Here is a 12,269-nt window from a genome sequence, read left to right on the forward strand (position 1 = left end):
AGATGAAAGAAACCTACAGGAAAACACAGGGTATAATCAAAATACTTAATCGGTGAGAAGTTCCTTATCTGAACCGTGAACTTGGTCGTGCTGTGGTTTGTCCTGTTTTACCCCTCCGCCAGAGCTTGCCACATGGGTCACCAGCAGCATCCTCCATCACCGCTCTCCCATGCTCAGTGCAGTGACATTAAACATCTACGGGTGGAAATGTTCTTTATTCTCCTTATCCACCCCCCTCCAGAGTTAAACATTTGGCCTTGGCTTTGACTAAACAGATTTTTCTTTTTTTTTTTTTTTTAAACCAAGTCTCACGATCTCCATTTGACCCCGGTGGGAGGCAGAAGCTGAGAGCATGGTGCAAGGCGGCGAGACCCCGCCGCCCACTTGCAGCGCTGCAGGGGCCAAGCGAGGGTCAGCAGTGGCAGAGATGGGTGTAGCGGCTTTTTTTAAAAGAGGAAAAAAGAAAGGAAGGAAGTAATTAAAAGATTATTTATTTTTACAAACAGGAGAATAGCTACTGGAATATTCCTCCTCACACCTTTTTTTTTTTTTTGAAGTACGCTTGGCAGACATCAGATACAGATTTGGATGCAAGTGATATTAAACAACCTCTCTGACAGTTAACATTTTTGAGAAAAAATAGCAAATTCTCACTTTCTTTTAAGGTTTTACTTGTTTGTATGTTCCCTGAGTCACCAGCATATTTCCCTAGGCTTTTCTGACAGCAGTATCCGTATCCTTGTAACCAAATAAGTATGGGAAACTCTGGGAACATACAACTTTGTGCAAACACTTAAAGCTCAGAGACCCTAATACAAAACAAATACCTCTTCGAAACAAACATATCCAGATGTTTTAACATATTCTTTTATATATATACGGAGATATATATAAGATGTGACTCAGGCATGGAAAGCCAAAAGAATGTTCTCATTTCCTGAGGCTGGCTAACAAAAAGGAAAAAAATGTGAATGAAGGAACAAAGATTTAGGAAGTCAGCTTTTTCTTGGTAACAGCAGCTTTAAAATTATCCACTTCGATTCCTTCTTAATATAACCGGAGTATTGCCTCTCTCTTGCAACTGCATACACAGGAGAGAAGAAAACACCATTGTTTTCTGGGGTGTGTAACAGCGCTGCAGGCATGTCCCACTTCAGAGACTGCTGCTCCATTTATTTCAATGGTTCCTCCAGGGCCTGAAAGCAGTGGGTGAAGAGACCCCCCTGGCACATTCAAACCTGAATTCAAACCAGATTCTGCTGAAGTCAGCCCCACTGACAAATGTTACATAGATTTAAACTGGTGTTGAGGCATCGCTGTTCTCCATGCCCTAGGTACAACCACAGGAGTGGTTTCAGGAGTGGTTTCCCTTGGGCAGGCCTCCTTGAATGGCCCTGGACAGTCCAACAGAAGCATGGAAGTGCCCCCTTTCCTGCTTTGTGTCCACCACAGGTCCAGGTCCCCAACAAATATTGCTTGGTCCTTCTGCAGGTCCCCAGTCACTCCCCACAGGAGCCCCACCTTCAGCATTGCTCCTGAGGACAGTAGCTACATAGTCCAGTCAAAGCACCTATCTCCCTTCCACCCCAATCATCACCACAAGATCACGAGGAATCAACCCAGATCGAACCAAACCTGGTTTCCAATCCATACATCTGCCCACCTATCTGGCCCCAAGTTTCCAGCGGGGTCAGTTCCCCAGGCTCAATTAAAATCCCCCTCTGAGGGAGCAGGGCCCTGGCCTGGCCCTGGACGGTGCCCCCTGCTTTTGGGAGCCGGCCAGGCCCGGGGCTGGGAAGCGATCGCCACAGGGAGAGCCTCACCCTGCTCTCCAGTGGGGCCTGGTGAAAATAAGGGACTTAATCTAGCACACATGTTGGCCTCCCCGCCGGCAAAAGGCGGGCCCGTCCTGCTACCGACGCAGTTCGGAAGCGCATGGTTTTCATCTGCGAACCGAAATACGCTCCAGTTCGTGAGCTTTTCCTCACGATGGAGCGCTTCCCGATGCTGGAGGGTTTTGTGAGCACAGGCTGCTTTGCTGATTCAGCCCTCAGCCTGCCGGGGCCGCATCCAGGCTCTGCCAAGCCACGCTTCTCCCTCCCGAGCCAGCGGCTGAGTGTGCCAGGGATGGGAGAGAAAGGACAGGAGGGGAAGGCTCCCTGCCCACCCACTCCCCAGCACCCTCACAGAGCCCCCTTTTCTCCTCAGAGCCATCTCCAAACCCATCCATGTGTGCAGTCTTATCCCCCCACACCAACCCCACTGCTGCTGTGTGCCAGCACAACGTCTGGACAGGAGCCACCCTGCCATGTCGCTGCCTCACAAATACTTGCCAGCATTACCCTGCTGCTTCACTGTGGTCCTTCCCGGTGCCCCCCACCACAGTAAAACACCACATTAACATAGAAAATCCTTTTAATTCTAAGCTCAGCCACTTCCCCTGACTGGCCAGGCCATGCATCAAGTCATTACACGGTCTTAGTTTCCCCAGTTAGCCCCACCCATGACCTTAGTAATACTCCCCAAGATTTTAACTCAACGCTTCCCATCACTTTAGGTTTTGATCCATCAGAAGCCCATCCACCGTGCACGCTTAGGTCTTCAAACTATTTAATGCAAGCAGGGATTGAGAAACACGACAAATGCAGAGCACAAAACCTCATCCTGGGTGATGACACTGTTCTTCATACATCCTAGAGAAGTGCTCCAGACCATTTACATACTTCTCAGTGCAGGAGGAACGTGATTTCAGGTAGAGACGAGGTCCACGTTGCTCATAGACAACTTGCCCCTAGACAGACCACCAGCTTCTGCCCCAGAGAATTCACCAGCAGTCTCTATGCACTGAGACAAATCCATTAAACTGTCCCACAGAAGGGATTGATGGGGCACACATAACCAGCCATGCAAATTACAGTATCTTGACTTTCTTTTATCTGCTCACAAGAACTTAAGTAAGCATTTCCATAAAGATTTTGACACTTCGGGAACAGGAAGTGCTGAAGTAATTGCAAAGGAGTGTCCTAATTTGCAGAAAAGTATTTCCCCCAGGGCACAGTCTTCTGTTCTGCTTTCTCCAATTGTCAAGCTGAATTAGGACTTTCCCATCCTTCTTTCACTCTTTTAAAGCACGTTTCCGCCTCAACACCAGCGCCTGTGCACAAGCCGTATCGGGAATGTGCTCCGTAGCACATCCCCACAATGACAAAAACAACAGAGCACATACATGTGCCCGATTCACGCTGTGGACGGCTTAGACAACGTACAACTTCAGCTGTCAAAACACAACTGTCGTTTCGATTTTCCTCATCATCAGCACCTGCCATCATGGAAAGACCTTACGTAAGTGATTTACCCACCAACTGTCAGGCTGCTTTGAGCACAGATAATAGTTAAAGCGTCCCCACACTGGAACGCAGTAAGAGACTGCATCGAACGACACAGCAAAAAACCTTTCAACTTGGATTTGGGACGAACAAAATACAGATGAATCGGGATGTCTAGCCCAACACAGTACAAAACCACAATTGCAAGAGTGGAATAGCCTGCCTTAAGTGCTTTGATAATAAATATTTTATTGTAACTTGAAAAAGAATTTGTTAACTATGCAAGTGATGATGCTCCGTGCATTATGGGCCATTAAATGGTTCCCCTGCAGAAGCCATCCAGAGCCAGTTCTAAGAAAAAGACTGCTGTGATTTAACTCCAGGATCACCTACAGCTTCTTGTTTGTCTTATCAATGCCTTCCAAAGCCAGTAGCACTAGGAAGTGCCCACAGTTTTCAGCTTCACACGAACAAGAGCTGTAAATCCAATGAGTCTACACTAATTTCTCAAACACAAATATTCTGTAAATAAAGAGGAGCTTGCTTTGTTCAGTATTTGACTGCACACTGGCCTAGATTTATTACCCCAAAGAAAAACTTAGTTTGCATTAGGAAACTACAAATGTTTAAGATAATAAAGGCTCTGAGCTGCAAGCTAATATTTTTCTCTGAATCCCGTAAGAAACTTATTCCAACAATAACACGTCAAGATGAATTCAACACAACCAGCTGGAAAAGCTGCCCACAAAACTCAGCCTGTGGTCCCCCTCCTGTGCCCCCGCCAAAAAAAAAAAGCCATACAACTCATGCACTCTCGATCCAAGTATCACACTTCTTACATCTTACATTCATATGTTGAATGCTGGGTGCATTTTTGGTTGAATCTATAACATTTATAACAACTATGAAGCAAGCGTGCGTTATAGCAAGTATCTCTCAGCACCAGGATGCACACTCAGCAATCCGGAGCGACAAACTGCTGCCCAGCATCATCCCAACTGCACATCCCACACCACCCAAAAAACCCCTCTCCCCCGTGGAAGACCTTCTTCTGTCTGACACTGAGCTCCCACAGCAGTGCCCTGGGGTTACAGGCATTCAGGTTCCTCGCATTGCAAAAACAAAAGCAGTGGCAGCAACTGGAGCTCAAAAAGCATCCATCAAGCGGAAAAGATATATTAAGTTAGAAAGAACAGAATTTCAGAGAACATACTGACCAGATGTCTGCTCCACCTCCGTACACAGGTCTGGAGGGAAACCTCAAGTCATTCTTTCCCTTTTTGGTTCTCTTCCGCTGATTCAAACAGGAATTCAAATGCACTGATTTTGAATCCCCTCCCCTCAGAATTCACAATACATTTTACGTGGACGTTGGCATTAGTTTTACACTGAACCTAGCACAGCTGCGTGACCCGAAGGCAGCTCCCCAGCCTCGCGTACCCAAGAACCAGCACCTTCTGCCCTGGCACAGCCGTGCTACCACTCAGTCTTCACCTTCTTCCACCCCCTGGTCCTTCCTATGACAACATGACCAAAATAATACAAGGAGGAGAGAGGCACAGGAGGAACCACGCTTGTTTTGTGCTGCAGAAACTTCCTCCCCGTGCAGCCAGGAGGGAGGTGGGCTCCCCACCGGCACGCTCTGCCTGCTTCACCGCGGCAAGTTCCTGCACGCGGAGGCCCCGGCCTGACGTTGTCCCAAAATTTCTGGCGGTGCCAGGGGTGTAGCTGAGCTCACGCCCTGGGGAGCGTGTAGCAGCAGTGCCACCGGCCCGACACCAATAGCTTCAGTGAAGCAGGCAATGGCTGCGCTCACCTGGAGAGGCAAAGCACCTGTGCGGGGCTGGATGCCCGCAGCACCACTGCTGTCACCTGGGCTGCTCCCAGGAACAGGGGAATAACACAGAAAGCATAAAGAAGCCCAGATGGGCAGCTCCGGCACCCCAATAAGAAAGCTAAGCGGCTGAAATAAAAGCAGTGAGCCCTGTAAGCACGGAGCCACCTTACCTTTTCCAAGCGTGCAGGGCAGCGAGGCTCAGACCTGGGGGCTCGCCCCCAGCCCCACGCCACGTGGCGGGGACGCGGTGGGCCACGGCTGCACCCCGGGGCTCGCTGCTGCTGCTGGTGGTGGTCCCCGAGGAGCAAGGGGGGCTCGCGAAGGGGCTCAAAAAAGGACGAGGCAGGCTCAGGTCGTCCCGGAGCGGCTCCTTCTTCCCTTCCTTCCCCCGGCCCCAGCCTGCCCCGTGCCCGGGCTGTGATTCGGGCTGGCTCTTCCCGAGAAACGTTTACAATGGGCGAGGCTCCGAAGCGCCGGGCAATTAACAGAGCAGACTTTGCTTCCCCTACCCCATCCCCAGTAACCTTTTTCCCTGCAGGTAATGCTCCCCAAGGACTCTCCAAGCTTTCCCTCCATGTCCCCCTTCCCTCCCCGCCGCCCGGTAAGCGCGGGGCAGGCACCAACCCACACCAAACACCCACGGGCTCCTCGGCATCGCCTCCCGGGCCGGAATCTGCCATCCCCAAGCCCTCGCAGCCCCCGGCCGCCATCTCCTCCTACCTGTTGGTCATCCCCGCCGCCGCCACCCCCAGCATCCCGCTGTAATGGCGCTGGGCGCCCGCCGCCCCCCCCCGCAGCCCCGCGCCGCCGCCGCTGCCGCCGCCGGGGGGCGCCCGTGGCCCGCACCGCCCCCGGCCCCGCTCCCGGCCCCCCGCGGGCAGAGCTCGCCTCAGCCCGGGGGCTGGGGGAAAAAGGGTCGGTGGTCCTCGGTGCTGTGTGTCGGGGTGCCACAGGTCCCCCCCCCTAGCCTGCCTCAGGGCAGAGCTGCAAGTGTGGAAACGTAGAAACACCACCGGGCTTTTGTTTGCTGGCTTGCTGCCTTCTTGGCGTGGTTCGGTGTTGCTTGCCATGGTTAGGGGTACAAGGGTAGCAAAATCGGGAGTGTGTTTCTGTACGCAGACTTAAATAAATTACATGGAAAAGGGAAGGGAGCCTTCCCCTTGGAAGGGGAAGCGCTCCCCACACCTGGAGCACTGAGTCTGCTTCTGAGCCCCCAGTACACAACAGCCCTGGGCATACAGCATAGAGTACAAGGAGGGTCACCAAGGTGATGGAGGGCCTGGAGCAGCTCTCCTGTGAGGAGAGGCTGAGAGCTGGGACTGCCCAGCCTGGGGAAGAGGAGGCTCAGGGGATCTCATCCATGTCTGTAAATACCCAAGGGGAGGCTGCAGAGGATGGAGCCAGGCTCTTGTCAGAGGTGCCCAGTGCCAGAACAAGGCGCAATGGACACAACGTGGCCCCCAGGAGGCTCCCCCTGAGCCCCAGGAGCTCTGTGCTGTGCGGGTGAGGAGCCCTGGCACAGGCTGCCCAGAGAGGCTGTGGGGTCTCCTCCTTGGAGGCCTTCCAAAGCCGCCTGGAGATGGGCCTGGGCAGCCTGCGCTGGGTGGCCCTGCTGGGGCAGGGCTGGGGCCTGGTGGCCTCCACAGGGCCCTGACAGCCTCAGCCATTTCATCTGATTCTGCTAAAAAAAAAGAATAGGAAAATGACAACCAAACAAAAAACCAACAACCAAACAAAACCCTCCACACACCATCTGGCAGCAGGACTTCCGTATATCATCTCAATAGGTAAGTGCTCACTCTGTGCTTGTTGAAGGTAACACTACCCCGGTTGTTTTTCTTTCTAATCAACTTTGGGCAGCCTGCCACGTTACTTGTAGGCAGCTTCTCAAAAGTCTTTAATTAACCCCAGTTTGGCTGCAAGGAGCCTCTCAGATCACAAGCAGCACCTCTGACCAGCGTGGCCTGGAACAGGACCTGTGCCATCAGTACTGCACCATGCCTGCCCCTGCCAGGGCAGCAAACACCAAAACGGCCACCTCTGGAAATAATTAACAGCCCAGGCACGGCAATGAGCACAGCTGTTGTGGTCCTTCCTTTAGTAAACGCATTAATAGCTTTAATAGCGAGTGAATTGCACCCTGTGCAGTTTTCCGGTGCCTTTAAAGATGACAGCCCTGGAGCGCGCTCTGCTAGCAATCTCATCTCAAAGCAACAAAGGCACTTGTAAGGAGTGGGAGAGCCTCCACCAAGCAGTATGCCAAATGGTAAGTGCTAACAGCTTTCGGAAGCACACTAACAAGAAGATCTAGGCATTCAGTTTTGAAGATTGCCTCCCCAGACTGTGAGCACTTTACAGCAAGTTTGTGCCTTGGCTTTGGGATCTGTCTTAAATTTTTGCTTTGGCTTCCTGTACATCAGAAATAACAATTCTTAATGATCTCCATTACATAATATTAGAGCATTCTGGCATCCTAATTAACTTGTAAAATTCAGTCCAGAGTACTTACGTTAATAGTTTAATAGGATTCACAAACACATACTGCAAAACTCAAAAGAAAAAATGTAATTTTTTCAAATCCTATATAATGAAAGACTATGACCACTTTCTTCCTATGCAGTTTTTTTTTTTTTCTTTCTTTTTTTTTTTTTTTTTAATGGTAATCTGCCTATGAAGCCATCATTAGCTTGGCTGTTCTACCACTAACATGGTTAGTATCAGGAGGGTAAGTGCAAGTATCCCCAGAAGGCAAGTGAGGAGGTGGAGACAGAGAAGTTGAAATTAAGTTCACAAAGGAAGCATGTGGCAGAGCAGGGATTTATGACTCCATGTCTCCAGACCAGCGTCTTAATCACAATATTAACATTTATTTATTTTTTAATTATGTCTCCATGCTAGACCAAACTAAAAATCAGTTTTATTTGAATACATGCTTTTGATGTTCTGTTTCTGGGAAACATTAAGCCTTCCATCATTGTTGAAATACCAACGTGTAATACCAGGGCTGGCAGTGGTAGAAATGACAGTGCAGAATCTTTACCTACTCTTTACCTATTCAGAACCAAAATTATTAGTGTTGCTGACGCCAGAGAAACAAGACCATTATTGTAGGCCTGGGAAAGAAGTAAAGAAGGAAATCTTGTTGGAGGTACAGCCCCATGTGTTTAAGAAAAGGTTGGATGTGGTACTTAGGGACATGGTTTATTGGGTGATATTGGTGGTAGGGGGACAGTTGGACCAGATGATCTTGGAGGTCTTTTCCAACCTTTATGATTTTTATGATCTGTGATGATGAATGCTATCATCTTTACACCGAGTTCTTTCCATTTCCAGAAAAAATGTTTTACAATTTTGACATGATATAAAGAAATTTGAGTAAATAAGAGCCCAGGCACTTAAAAAATTACCTATTGCTTTGTCTTCTTCATTGTCTTCACAGGCTCCTTTCCCAGAGTAGTGGTCACAGCACCGAGCCTGCCAGAGTTCAAGGAGTGTTTGGACAATTCTCTCAGACACATTGTCTGATTTTTGGGTGGTCCTGTGTGGAGCCAAGAATTAGACTCAATGGTCCTTGTGGGTCCCTTCCAACTTGGGATATTTCATGATTTTATGATCTTCACAGCTTAAGCAATAAGGCTTTTTTGGTAGGTTTTCCTTATATAAATACTTCTGCCTAGAGAAACAGATGCTATCAAGCAAAAAGGTTCTAATTTAGGCTTGGCTACACAGAGTCTTGTCAATGCTTACACTTGAGGGTCTCAACCTCAAGGGTATTTGACCTACCTTTTGTGTTCTCACCGAACTTCATGAAACTGCAGGTACTGCATTCTTCTTATCGTACTTTCAAAACTATGAGGCTAAAGCAACAGCAAAGGCATCTTTGAGTGTCTTCTGATCATTTAAGTATGAATAACTTTTGAACACAGGATATCCAGGTAACATTCCTAGCAAAACCCTTAATGGATTCACAAATTATGAATTAAATTTCAAATTCTTGCTCAGCATTAATAACTTTTTGCAACTCAGTTGTAGAAACAACTATTGACCACTGTTTGAGCTCCACAGAAATCTCTGATATCTTTTTACATAGTGTGTAGTTTATTCAGAATAGCTGCAGCATCGTTCTAGTGATCATTCTGACATCCCTATAAAAGCAAAGGCAAATTTCTGCTTCATGCATTTTAGTGTATTTGGCTTCACCTTTTCTTGGAAGCTGGAAAGGGATAGTGCAGGAACAAGGACATAACTCTTATAGATCAACCTCCAAAACCTGCAAAATTGATCATTAAAATTCTGTGCTTAGCAGCAAAAATTTATGCTTCATGACAAGGTCAGTAATTGGATGGATGGACTAATGGCTGAAGAAAAAGCTTCTGGCAGCACCACAGAACAGGTACTTTACAAAGTAATTTAATGACTTTTAGTGCTCATGGTATTATGCTCACAGTTTTATTTATGCTTTTATGTTACTTGTGTATAACAGAGGAGTATTTGTCCACAGCAATGTGTACTGTTGGTGATGCTTTAAAAAAAGTTCAGGGAATCTGTTCCAAACTGAAACCTTAGCCTACACTGATAAATGAAGCCAAGAGAAGAGTTAAAGCACTACGCAGCCATCCTTTCTGCTCACTAGGCCATTATTATACTTGACCTGTGACAAGAAATAAGCCACTACCTGACCCACCCCAAATTCCTAACCCACCCATCAGAAATATTTTTTCCAAGTCATCGCTGTTCTACCACAGAAGGTAGGGAACAGAAAGTAGGGAACAGGCAAGGATCCAATGATCTCTTTGTCCTGCTGACACCCTCCTTTTTCTCTGTCACCCGTGGACCGTATTTTAGCAGAAACATTGTCCCTCGCTGTTGCAGGATCAGTGGTATCACTGTTGGGGAAATAAAATAATTGCTTAATTCTATTTATTTGATGCAACCAATTAGAATTACAGACGCATATCAGCACTCCAACATCCCCTCAATGATAAACTGCCTGCAGCTGGGAGTCCCAAGTCCCACATCTTTCCCCTGGTGCATTTAGAGCATCTATCATCTTGCGTGGCTATGTGGATGTTTTTGCTAATGCCACTGCTCTGCGGTCCTCCAGAGAAAGAAAATGTAGCTCAAGAGTCAAGAAGCACAGAAGTCAGCCAAATACCTTGGAGTAACTAGAGGGGAAACAGGTTACAACACAAGGTAATTGAAGTATGTAATTTTTCTATTTTAAGCTTTTTTTCCATTCAACTTCTCACAAAATCTATCATTAGCTTTTCTGCACTTTCTGAAAATCCTTGTCCTGCAAGAAGAATGTGATATATCCACTATCCCCTAACTCTCTGCAAACAACTGGTTTGAGTGGTTCCCAGGAGAAAGGCTGCTAGAGAACGTGAGGGCCACCCCATCAACAACAGCTTCACTTGGATTGCTGTGGCTGCAGGTTTGAGTAATTCCTGTTGACTACTCGTGAGAGGAACAGTAACTGGTCTGTATAAATATTTAGCTACCAAAAGCCAAAATGCTGTGACTGGCCTCCTCCCTTGCCAAAAGCACTGCTGAGCATGAGCAGCCTAACTCCACAAGGGGGAATGAGGAGAGTTAAGCAGTACTTAGGTAAAAGCCTTTTCCTGCAGTTGTGCAACATTTTCCATGGATTTTATTTTTCAGATGTTTTGTGCACTACAAATGGCAAGAGACCCAAGAACTAATACGTGCATCCACTCAGGAAAAGGGCTGAGTGTTCTCAGAACAAGCTTCGATTTTCAAGCAATTAAGCTTTCGGATGAGACAATGAAACCCTTAAATCCTGCGCTCACATGCAGCTGCTATCCAATGTCTATCAATTTCAAACACTTTCAGAGGCCATTATATGAGGTTTGGGACTGTGCCCGTGCCCAAAATAGCACGCTGGTTTTTACACTGATTACCTTGGATTCTTAAGATGCCTTAAGATGCTCACAGACATTCAGCTGTCAGCAAAGAGAATGATTTGCTAATACCAGAAGGTTTAATTGCTGAGCAGTAACTGATGAGCATTTTTCAACTTCACTTTACTACCCCCTACCCTCATTATTCAGTCTGGCCTTGATCAGGACAGGAAGGAAGCTCCCGACCCTAATATCTCATCCTTGCAAGGCAATATTAGATATTTTAGATCGCTGAATCTGAGAGGTAGAAGAGGTAGGTTCCTTCCCTTCCCCAAACACGTGTGTTCAGATTAGAAGTTGACTTTGGACTTCAGGCTTTTTTTTGACTGTTTATCTGTTTGCTCTTCGGTTTACTTTTCACACTTTTTTCCCTAAAAAATATTAATAATTTCATTTTTCCCTCTTCCATCCATCCAAGTTGCCATTGCTATTACTGTGTTCTACAGAAAAGAGCACACAGCTACTACACCAGATCCACATACTCCTTTCCTTAATGCTACAGCAAACATGCCCCTTTTCTGCCCCTGTTCTTGCATTGGAGCAGCATTTCCTCAGGTAAGAAGAGGCATTCAGGGAAAAAGAAAGGCATGCTGTTGCGTAAAGGTGAATTTTATTGAAGTGATGGCCACATGAAAAGGGCATCACAGCCCTAGTAATTCTGAAATTACTACACCACCTTTTATCTCTTTATACATTTGGTTTCAGCTTGGGGTTGTTAACTGCTATCTGGAAGGCTCTTTTGGGAGACATTTTCACAGTAGCAGCAGTAGTGGAACAATCAGTTAAGGAAGAAGTGGTGCACCAGGTGAAGCCACTCATGACAGTTTTAAAGTATTTTCCTCCCAGCAATTTCAGGATACCTGCTTCCAAAGCAGAAAGATGCAGCAAGGAAGATTTAAATTCTTCTCAGTGATGCACTGGGGAAGGCAGAGGTGGGTCAGGAAAGGAAGACAAGTCCACTCTCCCCTGTACCACTTCTAATGTGGGCTCCCTCTTGCCCTTACTGAACCCCAAACCCAACTGGTCATATCTATACTTCAGTTTTACAGCTTCTGGTCTTCCAAGTGAAAGATGTTTTGCTTGTTCTGTGGAAAACAGAACACAAGGCACATATATAACCCACTTCTAAGTCAAAGCCCACAAATAGTTAAAATGGGGCCACAGTGCCCACAATGTCTGAACTCA

General features: G+C 47.3%; 1 protein-coding gene across 1 annotated transcript in view; it reads right to left on the reverse strand.

Moving 5' to 3' along the window:
- The window catches only part of LIMS1 (LIM zinc finger domain containing 1), a 61,505-nt gene extending 58,672 nt beyond the window's left edge, over nucleotides 1-2,833 (reverse strand). The window contains exon 1 of the mRNA XM_084306133.1: nucleotides 2,724-2,833. The gene's annotated coding sequence lies outside the window, so the exon portion shown is untranslated. The remainder of the gene's footprint in view (nucleotides 1-2,723) is intronic.
- Nucleotides 2,834-12,269: the final 9,436 nt, after the last annotated feature.

The sequence above is a fragment of the Netta rufina genome, assembly GCF_964035555.1.
Source record: "Netta rufina genome assembly, chromosome: 1".
NCBI lineage: Eukaryota > Metazoa > Chordata > Aves > Anseriformes > Anatidae > Netta > Netta rufina.